The sequence below is a fragment of the Phyllobates terribilis genome, unplaced genomic scaffold (genome assembly GCF_046119375.1).
Source record: "Phyllobates terribilis strain yellow unplaced genomic scaffold, ASM4611937v1 Scaffold_1__5_contigs__length_1240528914, whole genome shotgun sequence".
NCBI lineage: Eukaryota > Metazoa > Chordata > Amphibia > Anura > Dendrobatidae > Phyllobates > Phyllobates terribilis.
Window position 1 is genome coordinate 37,432,878 of NW_027362761.1, and position 15,196 is coordinate 37,448,073.

The window sequence follows — 15,196 nt, forward strand, 5'->3', positions numbered from 1 at the left end:
TTCACACAAGCTTTTTTTCCCAGTGATTTTGAAGCAGGTCAATACTTAAAGGGGTTTTCCCACGAAAAAAAGTTCATTTTAATCAATGGCTGTGTCTGACCGTGTACAGATCATGCCACATCTCCTGGGAAGGGGAGGAAGCAGAAGAATATACAGACATTACAGCAGGGGGTCACAGCTTATTTTTTCTTTGAAGTAAAACATTTTTTAACCCCCGAGGGTGGTTTGCACGTTAATGACCAGGCCAATTACTACAATTCTGACCACTGTCACTTTATGAGGTAATTACTCTGGAACGCTTCAACGTATTCCCCTGATTCTGAGACTGTTTTTTCGTGACATATTGTACTTCATGATTGTGGTAAAATTTCTTCGATATCACTTGCGTTTATTTGTGAAAAAAACGGAAATTTAGCAAAAATTTTGAAAATTTTGCAATTTTCAAAATTTGAATTTTCATGCCCTTAAATCAGAGAGATATGTCACACAAAAGAGTTAATAAATAACATTTCCCACATGTCTACTTTACATCAGCACAATTTTGGAACCCAATTTTTTTTTTGTTAGGGAGCTATAAGGGTTAAAAGTTGACCAGCGATTTCTCATTTTTCCAACAAAATTTACAAAACCATTTTTTTAGGGACCACATCACATTTGAAGTCACTTTGAGGGGTCTTTATGACAGAAAATACCCAAAATGACACCATTCTAAAAACTGCACCCCTCAAGGTGCTCAAAACCACATTCAAGAAGTTTATTAACCCTTCAGGTGCTTCACAGGAATTTTTGGAATGTGGAAGAAAAAAAATGAACATTAACTTTTTTCACAAAAATGTTACTTTAGACCCAATTTTTATTATTTTCACAAGGGTAACAAGAAAAAATGGACCCCAAAATTTGTTGTGCAATTTCCCCTGGGCACGCAGATACCCCATATGTGGGGAAAAACACTGTTTGGGCACACGGCAGGGCTCGGAAGGGAAGGAGCGCCATTTGACTTTTTGATTGTAAAATTTGCTTGAATAATTAGCGGACGCCATGTTGCGTTTGGAGAGCCCCTGTGTGCCCAAACATTGGAGCTCCCCCACAAGTGACCCCATTTTGGAAACTAGACCCCCCAAGGCACCTATCTAGATGCATAGTGAGCACTTGGAACCCCCAGGTGCTTCACAAATTGATTCGTAAAAGTGAAAAAAAAAACTTTTTCATTTTTATGAATCAATTTGTGAAGCACCTGGGGGTTCCAAGTGCTCACTATGCATCTAGATAGGTGCCTTGGGGGTTCTAGTTTCCAAAATGGGGTCACTTGTGGGGGAGCTCCAATGTTTGGGCACACAGGGGCTCTCCAAACGCAACATGGTGTCCGCTAACAATTTGAGCCGACAATTTGTTAGCGGACACCATGTCGCGTTTGGAGAGCCCCTGATGTGCCTAAACAGTGGAGCTTCCACACAAGTGACCCCATTTTGGAAACTATACCCCTCAAGAATTTTATTAAGGTGTATAGTGAACATTTTGAACCCAGAGGTACGACACAGAATTTGATAACATTAGGTCATCATATTGAATAAGTTGTCATTAGTCTTGAGCGCAAGAGCTCGCTACTTGAGTTTGCATCGGGTACTCAGGTATGCACCATGTACTGCGTGTGCTCGAGTGACATGCTCGAGTTCCTGCCCCGCATGTTTCACGGTTATTAGACACCCAAAAAAAAACATGCGGGGATCGCTCGTGCATGGCAGGCAATCCCCGCAAAGTTTTTTTGCCCGCGAAGCATATGGGGCGGAGACTCGAGCATGTCACTCAAATACCCACGATACTCAATGCATACCCGAGCACCCGATGCAAACTCAAGTAGCGCTCAACACTAGTCGCCATATCGTCATCTTTTTTTCTTACTTTTGAAAAAAATCACAACCCCAGCCCTAACCCTAACCCCAACCCCAGCCCTAACCCTAACCGTAGCACAACCCTAACCTGAGAGTTTATTTTTTATGCCGTTCCTCATGCGGTATAAGTGATTAGATGACCTTATTCTTTTGGTCGGTGAGACTACAGCGATACCAGAATCATATGGGGTTTTTATGACTGACAGCTGTCACACACTAAAAGACGCATTTTTTGTAAAATCTAGTTTTTGCATCGCCATATTTTGAGAGCTATAATTTTTCCAGATTTTGGCAGACAGTCATGTGACGGCTCGTTTTTTGCGGGATGAGTTGACGTTGTTATTGGTGCCATTTTCAGGCACGTGACATTTTTTGATCGCTTTCTATTCGATTTTTGGGAGGCAGACTAAAAAAAAACCAACAATTCAGGATTTTTTTTTTTTTTTTTATTCTGTTCCGCGTGTGGTAAAATTGATAAGGCAGCTTTATTCTTCGGGTCAGTACGTTTACAGCGGTACCACATTTATATCGTATTTCTATGTTTTGCACTTTTACATAATAAAAGCAATTTTATAGAAAAAATTATTTTTTAGCATAGCTTTATTCTGAGAGCTATAACTTTTTTATTTTTCGGCTGATGGAGCTGTATGGCGGCTTGTTTTTTGCGGGACGAGATGACGTTTTCAGCGGTTCCATATTTATTTATATTCGTCTTTTTGTTCGCGTGTTATTCCATTTTTTGTTTGGCGGTATGGTGATAAAGCATTGTTTTTTGCTTCGTTTTTTATTATTTATTTTTTTTACTGTGTTCACTGAAGGGGTTAACTAGTGGGACAGTTTTATAGGTCAGGTTGTTCCGGACGCGGCGATACCAAATATGTGTACTTTTATTGTTTTTTTTTTTATAATAATATTTGATGGGTACATTATATTTTTATTTTTGGTGGATTATTTTTTTCATTTTTTTTTTTTTTTTAATATTTTTACAATTTTTTTTTTTAACTTTCTGATAGTTTTTATACTTTATTACTTTGTCCCTCTATGGGACTTTCACTTTTTTTTTCTCTGATCGCCTGCATGGCACAGGAATGCAGCACCATCCCTGTGCCATGCAGGCTGTCAGCGCTGGACAGGGAGAAGATTGTTTGGAGATGCACTGCGCATGTCCAAAAAATCTTCCTGCTGTCTGGTGACCCGGATGTTGTCATGATGACATCGGGTCGTCATGGCAACATCCTGGAAGCCACGGCAGACACTGCTGGAAGCCGGAAGAGGAGGTGAGTATCTGCGATCACCTCTCCTTGCCACCGCAATGCTGCCATCGACTTCGATCGCAGCAGCGCGGGGGTTAATGTGCTGGGAGCGGTGCGTGACCACTCCCTGCACATAGTACCGGGTGTCAGCTGTGACAATCAGCTGACACCCAGCGGCGATCGCGCCCGCACAGCCTGTGTGCGCGTGCGATCGCCATGACGTACTAATACGGGTCTGGCTCTTCAGTCCCAGGGCACAGACGCGTATTAGTACGTCTAATGTTGTTAAGGGGTTAAAAACAGGCAGTGATCTCCTGCTGTAATGTCAGTATAATCATTTGCTTCCTCCCCTCCCCAGGAGCTGTGGTATGATCAGACCATGTCCCTGCACGGTCAGACACAGCCATTGAATAAAATGAACTTGTGTGTGGGAAAACGCCTTTATTAACAGAAAAAAAGATTTTCAAATGTTTTGATTAAAGTACTCGCTGTTCATATGTTCAGGCTTTTGATTTTTTTATTAGCTTCAAGTTTCAAAAAAACACCAAGTATCTAAAAGAAGTCACTGGACAATTCATTATCAGCCGCTTTTGGTTATGAAACAGCTCCACACTTTACAATAGAAGATAAGGGAAAGGCTGCAAAAACACTTGAGCTTTTTCTTTACTTTAAGTGGAAACGCTTACTAAGTTAACAATGTGAGGAAAATCTCCCAAAACAAGTTAAGATAATGCTGAAAAAAACAAACATTAAACATGTCCAGAAAAAATAAAGGCTGAAACAATGTCAGCATGTCTTTAAATTTTTTTTCTTTATTAAATGCAAGTAATTTGGGCTAAAAATCATTTTTGGATTTCTGTGCTGTCCAGTGTATGAGCACAGACACAATGGAGGAGATGGAGAACTTAAAGGGATATTTCCATCTCCAAGATCCTATCCTAATATGATCCTAATAGATAGAGTGACAATCAGTGGTCGTAACCATGGATGCCTAAGGTTCTGCAATGCCTGCACATGAGGAAAGAGACATACTGAATCAGAAAAACTATACTGCATCTCGAATTGGAGATATTTACTATTCTTATTTCACCTACATATTGGGATAGGATCTTGGAGATGGGAATATCCCTTTAAAGCCCCCGTCTCACATAGCGAGATCGCTGCTGTGTCACGGTTTTGGTGACGCAACAGCGACCTCACCAGCGATGTCGCTATGTGTGACACTTTGCAACGATCAGGCCCCTGCTGTGAGGTCGCTGATCGCTGCAAAGTGTCCTGGACCATTTTTTGGTCGTTGCTCTCCCGCTGGTCAGCACACATCGCTGTGTGTGACCAGCGATCAGGCTGGTAACTATGGTAAACATCGGGTTACTAGGGGCACAGGCGCACCTAGTAACCCGCTGTTTATCATGGTTACGAGCCTGCTAAAGTGAGCGGTAACCTCCCGCTCACTGTAGCAGAGTGGTAACCATGATAAACAGCGGGTTACTAGGGGCACGTGTGCCCCTAGTAACCCGATGTTTACCATAGTTACCAGCCTGCTCCTGCTTCAGCAGGCTCGTAACCAGGAGCAGGACATCGTGGAAAGATTCTTTCCACGATGTCGCTGCTCCCATGAGCGTTGATGAGCCTGCCTGTTTGACAGCTCACCAGCGACCACATAGTGACGCAGCAACGATCCCTGACAGGTCATATCGTTGTTGGGATCGTTGCAGCGTCGCTAAGTGTGACGGGGCCTTTAGTTCTCCTCCCCATCTGTGCGGCGATTCTCTCATGCAAGTCGGATCACACTCGGATCAAATTGTGAGAGTTTGACCCCAGTGTCATTAGCATAATTGGCCCGATTTTCTCACATAAGAGAATATACGCCAGTGTGAGCGAGCCCTAATACAGAGGCTATAGAAGGCAAATGAAAATGAAACACGATTGCAAAAGTTATTTTTAACCCCAATTGCATTTAGGAAAAAAAAAAATGGCCCAAAAGCGGTACAACCCCATTAAGCAATTTTTTCAGTTGGAAAAAACAAACAATGAACATATTCTTAATGACTTATTCACGATTTGCTTTTTTTGAAATGTAAAAAATGCAATGTTTTACAGTACCAGCAAAATGAATGAGATTTTCAGAAAACCACACACATGCTGCTATTTTTTATCCTTGGAGATTTTAACCTATGTGTTTTTTTTTCCTTTCTTCAAATCTGCAGCATGTCAATTTTTTAAGTGTTTTTCACCCATCCAAATAAATGGGGGGAAAATGCATCAAAAACGCACTTGTTATACCCAATGTTTTTCCTGGCAACACTAGTTTTTTTTGTGCAGAAAAATCCACTACAAATACTCAACGTATGAACATAGCCTTAGGTTATCGTTTGGGATTTGCTATTTTTGACTGCAGACAATTGTTTTTCTTGGTGTCTAAAATCCTGGAAACACTAATGGAAATGTAAGATTGCAAGTGTGAACAGATTCTGTGTGAATCAGTTTATGCCAGCCTTTAGAGATGAACAATAGTTGGTTCTATTCACTGACAACAAGCATAGATTTTCAATGGAGAGTAATTGAAACTTAAAAAGTTGTATTCTTATCATTTTAATTTAAAATGTGCATACAATTGAAAAATCCCAAATAGACATTTTATTTTATGGACCCATATTTCATATTTTACCATATTGCACAATTCAGGGAGATACATCTATTATTTGCCACAGCCTTTTTCACAAGGTTTAAATGAGAAGAGCTACCTTAGTGCCAGGTTTACTGCTGAACATTATACAATCACATGAAAACCAGGTATTCCAATTACATTAAAAATCAAGTTGTATGTACTGTATGGTTTGTAAGAGAGGATATCACTAAAATGGGATTTAGATTCACCTTTTCCCCTGAAAAATAAAGAATTATTTTATGCTTTTAAGAATAAAGTAATGGTTTTGCACAAGAGTTGTTTCTCCATTTTTGGAGCATGAACAAAATTACAGGTTTACGCTAGAATTGTGTGAATCTCCCAAATTTCTGGCAGAATTTCACAATTCAAGGGGGGGGGGGGGATATTTGATTGGTATTGAATAAATTTGGTACAAATTGAATCTGTCCGCAAGGGGTTAAAAAATATAAACTCTTAGTCACCACTTGCCAACCAACCACACACCTGTTCCGCTGCAGCTTCCAACCTGATCCTCTCCATCAGTCACGTGCCATGGAAGACCCAGGAGAAGAGGAGCCGATTGAAGGATTGGGTGGGGAAGAGCCAAGGAGAGTACACAAGCCTCTATTCGCACAAATTCAGCAAAATAGAATTGCCCAATATTTGGAATCGCCTGAATCCATGAAATTTGGGGCGTTATAAATGAATGATTAGTTTAAATTTATTTTCGCATCTCTAACTTACACTTATAGGTTGGATATGGGAACTGGTTTTCTAAGTCTGCAAATATGTTTAATTTGTTTCAGTGGTAAAGGGAAACTGAGTTACTGGAAGTTAGAACATCATTTAGATTAGCAGTCAGGGCTTATACGCAAAATTCTGCTGCTTTTTACAGTAGTAGTATCATGGATGATACTTTACAGAATCAACACGCTGTGTAAAATGTCCGGCAATGGGGATATCAGGTCTGCAGCATGTCAAATACTGCATTTTACAATTTTTTTGGTCATTTCACCCAATGAATGACCAAAAATGCTCTTTCATTGGGTGAAATTATCTTTTATGCAGCATCAAAGATCATCGTTCTTGGCGGTGCATGGTTCTGTGTAAACAGGACTCGCACTGCCGAGAACAATGGCAGTCTATGCACACTGAGCGATCCAGTATAATCGCTCCATATGCTTCGTTTACTTTGGTCGGACTGTGTTAACAGGTATTTAAACAACTGCCCATCAGTAAAAGTTTACCAATTGGCTTTCGTATCATGCTGCTGAGTGGTACATGTATACAGACCTTAAGGCTATGTGCCCACGTAGCAGATTTGATGCAGAGCATTTTTGCCTCTCTCTGGCAGAAAAAAACGCATGCAGATTTACATGCATTTTTTCAAGCAGTTTTCCAAGCGATTTTGAGCATCACTTGGAAAAGTGCTTGACAAGTTGGTCACACTATATAAATCCATGCAACCGGCATGGATTTATAAAGTGAGACCAAGTAATAGTTAAAAAAAAGATTAAGAAAGGTAAAAAAAAAAAAAAAAGATTATAGTCACCCTCCGGTGTCTTCCCGGTGTCATCTCTGCTGTGTCCGGTCTCTTGCAATGCTCGCGGTGGTGTGAAGGACCTGTGGTGACGTCATTGAGTCATGTGACCCATCACATGACTCAATGACGTCATGGCAGGTCCTTCACAACAGCGCGAGCATTGCAAGAGACTGGACGGCGTGGACAAAACACCGGGAGGACATCGGAAGAAGAGTATAAACTTTATTTATTTTAAATTCTTTTTTTTTTTTTAAAGATTCTATGGTACCCAGGTCTGGATGAGTGTCTCCTCTTCTCCAGCCCTGGGTACCATCCGCACATTAGAACGCGCCAATTACGCAAGTACAGATGCAGTCTTGCGGAATTGGCGTGTTCTAATGCAAGTCAATGGCGGCGATTACGCTGCGTGTCCGCAAAATTAATGGACATGCTGCGTATTTTTGAGCGCAGCATAAACGCTGCGGAAAGATACGCAGCATGGGCATTGAAAGTGGGGAATTGCATTGGAGACCATGGGGGAAGGTTTACCAAGCGTTTACGCAGTGGAAATTCCGCAGCGTAAACACTTGAAAAACGCATCGTGGGCACACAGCCTAAGAGTAGCAAAACCAAAGACATAAACCAGAGCATAAGTTGGTACAGTGGCATGTAAAGGTTTGGTCACCCCTGGTCAAAATTACTGTTATTGTGATCAGTTAAGTGGAACATGAGGCACATTAAAGAAGACACATTTCCTTTGTATTTTAGGCAAATATATAAAAGTTTGTGCACCCCCATAGTTATTACCTAGCAGCACTCCCTATTGAAAGTATCACAGCTTGTAAATGCTTTTTGTAGCCAGTAAGCGAAGTCTTTAATTTTTTGTTTGAGGGATTTTCATCCATTCTTCCTTAGAAAATTCTTCCAGTTCTGTGAGATTCCTGGGTCATCTTGCATGCCCTGCTATTTTGTAGTCTAGCCACAGATTTTCAATGATGTTCAGATCAGGGGACTGTGACGGCCATTGTAAAAGCTTCAGCTTGTGCCTTGTGAGGTAGACTATTCTGGATTTTGACGTGTGGTTAGGATCATTATCCACTTGTAGAAGCCATCATCTTTTCAACTTCAGCTTTTTTACAGATAGCGTTTTGTTTGCATCCAGAACTTGTTGAAATTTCATTGAATCCACTCTTCCCTCTACCCATGAAATGTTCTCCATGCCATTGGCTGCAACACAACCCCAAAGCATTATTGATCCACCCCATGATAAATGGTTGGCGAGATGTTCTTTTCCTGAAATTCTGTGCCCCTTTTTTTCCCATACCTTTGATAATTGTGGCCAAAGAGTTATATTTTAACCTAGTCAGTCCACAGGGCTTGTTTCCAAAATGCATCAGGCTTGTTTAGATGTTCTTTTGCACACTTTTGAAGCTAAATTTTATGGTGAGGACACAGGAGAGGTTTTCCTCTGATGACTCTTCGATGAAGGCCATATTTGTGCAGGTGTCCCTGAACAGTAGAGCAATGTACCACAACTCCAGAGTCTGCTCAATCTTTCTAGAGGTCTTTTACAGTAAGTCAAGCAGGGGTTCTGATTTGCCTCTCTAGCAACCCTACGAGCAGCGCTCATTGAAATTTAGTTTTGTCTTCCAGAACTTATCTTGACCTCCACTGTTCCTGTTAACTGCCATTTCTTAATTACATTTTGAACTGAGGAAAGGGCAACTTAAATGCTTTGCCATCTTCTTATAACCTTCTCCTGCTTTTTGGGCCTCCACTACTTTTATTTTCAGAGTGCTAGGCAGTTGCTTAGAAGAACCAAATGGCAGCTGTTTTTTGACACAAGGTTAGAGGAGGGTGGGTTTTTATAAAGCTGAGAAATTTGCATCACCTGGCCTTTGCTAATTATGATAGTGAACAAGTCATAACCCTAACAGGCTAATTAAAGTCTGAAACCTTAATTATATATATAATTTTTTTTTTTGCCTAAAATACAAAGGAAATGTGTCATCTTTAACTTTAGGCCTTTTAGAGCTCATTTCATCTTCACCTTGCTTAATGGTTTAAATTTGAACAGGGTGCCCAAACTTTTACATGCCACTGTATATGTGCAGAAGCACATTCACAATGTGGCCATTTCACAGAGAGACCTAGGGTACAAAACAAAATGAGCATATACCCTGTAGTAAGTAAACAGTAAATAACATAGGGTACTTAGTTAATGGTACGTAAACAGAACTTCAGAGTAGATAAGGTAACTAAACTACTCCCCACCTAAATAGACATATGACCCTACTGTTTGCTATTTGAGAGAAGTGAAAAAACATGTCTTTCACTAACATTACTATCCAGCAAGCCTTCTACAATATGAGCGTATGATAAGTGCAAGCTATGTCTGTCCGGGAAAGAGAGATATCTAACTCAAAATTTGGTGGGACCACCCTTTGCTTCCAGAACAGCATCAATTCTAGTTACACTTGCACAGAGTTTCTCAAGAAACTCAGCAGGGAGGTTGTTCCAAACATCTTGGAGAACTAATTGTAGATCTTCTGTAGATGTAGGCTTGTACAAATCCTTCTATCTCTATGTAATCCAAGACAGACTCGATGATGTTGAGATAAGTGTTATGTTGGGGCCATATTTATTGATTTTAATTGCTTATATAGCACCATTAAATTTACAAAAATCTTTACAGAAATAATTATCACTTTCCGCATTGGGGCTCACAATCTAAATCCCCTCATCTATTTTCAAATCTTTGCCTGTGTCCCCCATCGATTTTGAAAATTTTACCCCTTCCCCTCTGCCCAAAGCCGGGGGGCTTGGCACCTTCCGCTATCAAGCAGTGGACCCTCGACAGTACGTCAGCATTGCCATGCAGTTTCCCGGGCCTATGCTTTACAGGGAAGCTAAAATCCCGAAGTGCTAGGAACCACCAAGTTACTCGAGCATTGTTCCCCTTCTTCTCCCTTATCCACCTTAGTGGGGCATGATCTGACACCAGCCTGAACTTCCTGCCTAAGAGGTAGAATCTTAGAGTGTCCAACGCCCACTTGATGGTCAAACATTCCTTCTCCACTATGGAGTAATTCTTCTCACAGGATGTCCGCTTCCGACTTAAATACATTATGGGGTGCTCTTTCCCGTTCACCTCTTGTGACAGGACAGCACCCAGCCCGACATCTGACCACAAACTCCCTTCGAGAAATCCAGTGCCACCAGCACTAGCCGTTTACAGAGCTAGTTTCAGTTTCTGGAAGGCCATCTCAGCTTCTGTAGACCGCTTAGCCATAGCAGACTTTGTCCCTTTAAGGAGGTCTGTCAAAGGGGCGGCCATCATGGTGAAGTTAGGGATAAACCGGCGGTAATAGCCCACAATGCCCAAGAACGCGCTGACCTGTTTTCTTTGAGAGGGGTTGTGGCCAACTCTGGATCGCTTCGACTTTATTTGGGGCTTTATTTCGCTTCTACCTACGACATAGCCAAGTATTTAGCTTCCTCCATGCCCATGGCACATTTCTTCGGGTTTATGGAAAACCTCGCCTTCCGTAGAGCATCAAGTTTCGCCTGAATTTTGCTTAGATGGCTTCCCGAATCCTGGCTGTAGATCACAATGTCATCCAGGTAGGCCACTGCGTACTTCTTGTGGGGAGCTAGGATCCAGTCCATGGCTCTCTTGAAGGTAGCCGGGGCTCCTTGCAACCCAAACGGCATCCTTGTTTCCAGTGCACAACAGTCGGCCGTCTTCTCCCTGACATCTTGGGATATTGGTATTTGCCAATATCCCTTCGTGAGGTCAAGGGTGGTAATATACCTGGCCAGCCCCAACCTTTCAATCAGTTCATCTTCCCTGGGCATTTGGTAGGTGTCGAACTTCGAGACCTCGTTGAGCTTCCTATAGTCATTGCAAAACCGCCATTCTCCATGTGGTTTCGGCACTAAGACTATGGGACTGGACCAGCCACTCTTGGACTCTTCAATGACTCCCAAGCTCAGAATCCGCTTCACCTCTTTCGAGATCACCTCTCGGCGGGCTTCAGGAATCCGATACGGCTTCATGTTTACTCAAACATGAGGCTCTGTAAGAAGCTCGTGCTCTATGATCCGAGTACACCCCGGTAGTTCTGAGAACAGGTCTCTGTTCTGCTGTAGCAACTCTCAGCACGGTTGCCTTTGGGCACGTGACAGTGACTCTGCCACCTTGACCTCCTTCACGTCGGTTTCAGACTTCGCCACCAAACACAGAGCTTCCACAGGCTCCCTATCTCACCATGGCTTAATTAGGTTGACGTGGTACACTTGGTAGGGCTTCCTTCTCCCTGGTTGGTGGACTTTATAGTTGACGTCGCCAATCTTTCCAACTACTTCATATGGGCCCTGCCACTTGGCCAGGAATTTGCTCTCCACCGTAGGTACCAGCACAGGAACCCAATCCCCAGAGTTGAAGTGTCTCACCGCCGATCTATTGTACACCCTCGACTGTGCCTCTTGTGCTTTGGGGAGGTGTTCTTTTACAATGGGCATCACTTCAGCAATCCTCTCCTGCATCTGGGCCACATGTTCGATTACACTTCTGTAGGGTGTAGACACCGCCTCCCAGGTCTCCTTTGCTACGTCCAGGAGGCTGCGGGGGTGTCGGCCATATAACAGCTCAAAATGGGAGAATCCAGTAGAGGCCTGTGGGGCTTCGCTGATGGAGAACACAAGGTACGGCAGTCGACAGTCCCAGTCCCGGCTGTCCTACTGTACGACCTTCTTCAACATGGCCTTCAAGGCTTTATTAAACCTCTCCACTAAGCCATCTGTCTGGGGGTGTAGACGGAGGTCCTGAGTTGTGTGATTTGCAGGGTTTTGCACGACTCCCTCATCATCCTTGACATAAATGGGGTCCCTTGGTCCATTAGGATCTCCTTAGGCAACCCCGTTCTCGAAAAGATGTGGACCAACTCCCGGGCTATGCACTTGGCAGAGGAGTTTCATAGTGGTACGGCCTCCGGGTACTGTGTAGCGTAGTCCAGTATCACCAGGATATACTGATGTCCTCTGGCGGACTTGACCAGAGGTCCCACTAGATCCATGGGGATGCGATCAATGTGACCTCAATGATAGGTAGTGGCACTAAGGGACTACGGAAGTGAGCCACAGGGGCGGTCAGCTGGCAGGTGGGACAGGACCTACAATAATTCACGATCTCTTGGTGACAACCAGGCCAGTAGAACCTCTGGTGGATCTTTTCCTGGGTTTTTTCTACCCCCAGATGACCACTTAAGACATGTGCATGGGCTATATCTAACACCCTGTGTCTGTACGGCACGAGTAGTAGTAACTGCTCAATTACCTCTCCTCTGAGCTTGGTGACCCGATATAGTAACTACCCATTTACAGTAAAGTACGGAAATCGGGTGTCAGCCACCGGCTCTTGAGCAACATCATTAAGAACAGTGACATTATCAAATGCCTCTTTTAGAGTTGGGCGGTTCCAGTTTCCCACCGGACTCCTCCAGCTCAGGGATGTTGGCCTCCAGGAATGCTGCTTCATCCTCATCTCCAGCAAGCACACGAAAGGGAAACCAGTCAGCTGCAGCCTGCAACGACGTTTCTTCATGAGCGATCTGGTTGTTGTCCGGACAACCCAACTTCCTCCCTTTCCTCCACAAGTCCCAAAACAAGGCAAAGTCCCACCCTATTATAACAGGGTGTAACAGGTCCTTGACTATGCCCACCTCATGGGACTCGGCCCCACAGTTTGTCTATGACCACTCGGGCCACAGGATAGTCCTTAGCGTCCCCATGAATACAGTGGACGCCCACCTTTTTCCGCAGAATCAGAAGATGAGGAATTGTGGCCCTCACTAGGGGGTTACCAAACTCCCGCAGTCCAACAGACCAGTCACTTGCACACCATTCACTGACACGAGGCGTGCCTGCGGTCCCTCGCCTGGTTGAGGGACAGCACTGCAGGCAGGATATTCAAAGTACGAGAAGCGCTGTCCTATGCTGCAGTCCATTGACTCGTTGGTCATGGGACAACGGACGGCTATGTGACCCGGGGTGTGACATCTCCAACAAATTAAGTTATTGGATGGGGCCTTTGGCAGCAACTCAGACCCCTCCGGGCTCTTAAACACCCCCTAGATGTGGCTCTAGTTCCCTTCTTTTGGTTGTCCACCCCCCTTTGGGAATCACAGTATGGAGATGCTACTTCCCCTTGCTTCCCCAAAGCATTCTCGACCGCCTTGTACCTTTCCACTTAGCCCACCAGGTCATCGGCATTATGGGGATCTCCCCGGGCAACCCAGGATTGCAATGGCCTCGGAAGGGAGTGTATGAACCTGTCCATGACGACCTTCTCCACCATCTGTGCTGGGGAGGAAGATGCCGGTTGCAACCACTTTTGGACCAGGTGTAGGAAGTAAAACATTTGGGACTGGGGAGTTTTGTCACTGTAATAGGCGCAGTGGTGCACCAATAGCGCCCTGACAGTCAGAGTCACTCCTAAGTGCGCCAAAATCTGTCTTCAATTTGCCGCACTCTTTTGTGTCCTGCAAGGCCAAGTCATAATAGGCCTTCTGCAGCTCCCCTGTTAAATATGGCGCCAGAACCTCCGCCCACTGCTCTGGAGACAATTTCTCCCGCTCCGCCACTCTCTCAAAAACAGTCAGGAATGGCTCGACGTCATCACCCGGGGTCATCTTTTGTAAGGCTCTTCTTACAGTCTTCCTTACGTGAGTCATCACCTGTACTTGGGGGTGGGGTGGTTGCCCTGCCACGGATCACCTCGGCTAGGAGTTCCATCTGCTTCTTGTGCTGCTGCCACTGCGGCTAGAGATTAGCCTGCACCAGTTGCTTTATCAGCTCCTCCATGCTGCCGGACATCCCGTGATGGCTGGCGGCCTTCATCCAGGACATATACGTTTTCCTGTAGCAGTCACACTGCCTCTTTGGATTCGTGCCAGTGCATCACACCACAAAAATAGGTAACGTTAGATGAAGGCTTGCACTTTTGGCAATATATGATTCTACTTTTCATGAAAGAGAATGCATTAAAGGGGTATTTCCATCTCCAAGATCCTATCCCAATATGTAGTAGGTGTAATAATAATAATATTAGCAAATAACTTCAATTAGTTAGTAGTTCTTCTGATTCGTTATGTCTCTTTCCTCATGTGCAGGCATTGCAGGACCCTAGGTATCCATGGTTACGACTCATATAATGACAGTTAGTTAGCTAGTTCCTAGTGGTCGTAACCATGGATACCTAAGGTCCTGCGATGACTGCACATGAGGAAAGAGACATAGCGAATCCGAAAAACTATGCTACATTTCTAATTGGAGGTATTTGCTAATATTATTATTACACCTACTACATATTGGGATAGGATCTTAAGGATGGGAATACCCCTTTAAAGTGCAACCAATAAGGAGTGAGATTCAAAAGGTCCCTTGTTGTGTCAGTCCAGTCCAGCCTCTTGAGATCCATCAAGTGGTGTTACTGGCTGTGGCTGTCACTTAAAACCATCCCAAATCTTTAGAAATGGTGTGGGTTCTTGCAGGGGACTGACTGCTAACAAAAACTCCCATAAAGCTTTTTGGCCATTTTTATATAAATGTTTTACATTTTCATAAAAAAATATTGCGGCCTTGTTATCGAAGGCAAAACCTGCAGCACATTTTGCCATAGTGAATAACAGGATAAGGCCTCAGACATCCGTGCTCTATCAATGTTTTTCATGGATACAAAACATACCCATTAGTGTCTATGGGACTGTTCACGTACCATGCGTCTGTGCAAAACTCACACACATGTGCGTTTGGCAGCACGGATGAAAATCGCTAATACAAGTCTATGGGTCTGTGAAAACACGTACAGCACACGGATAGCATC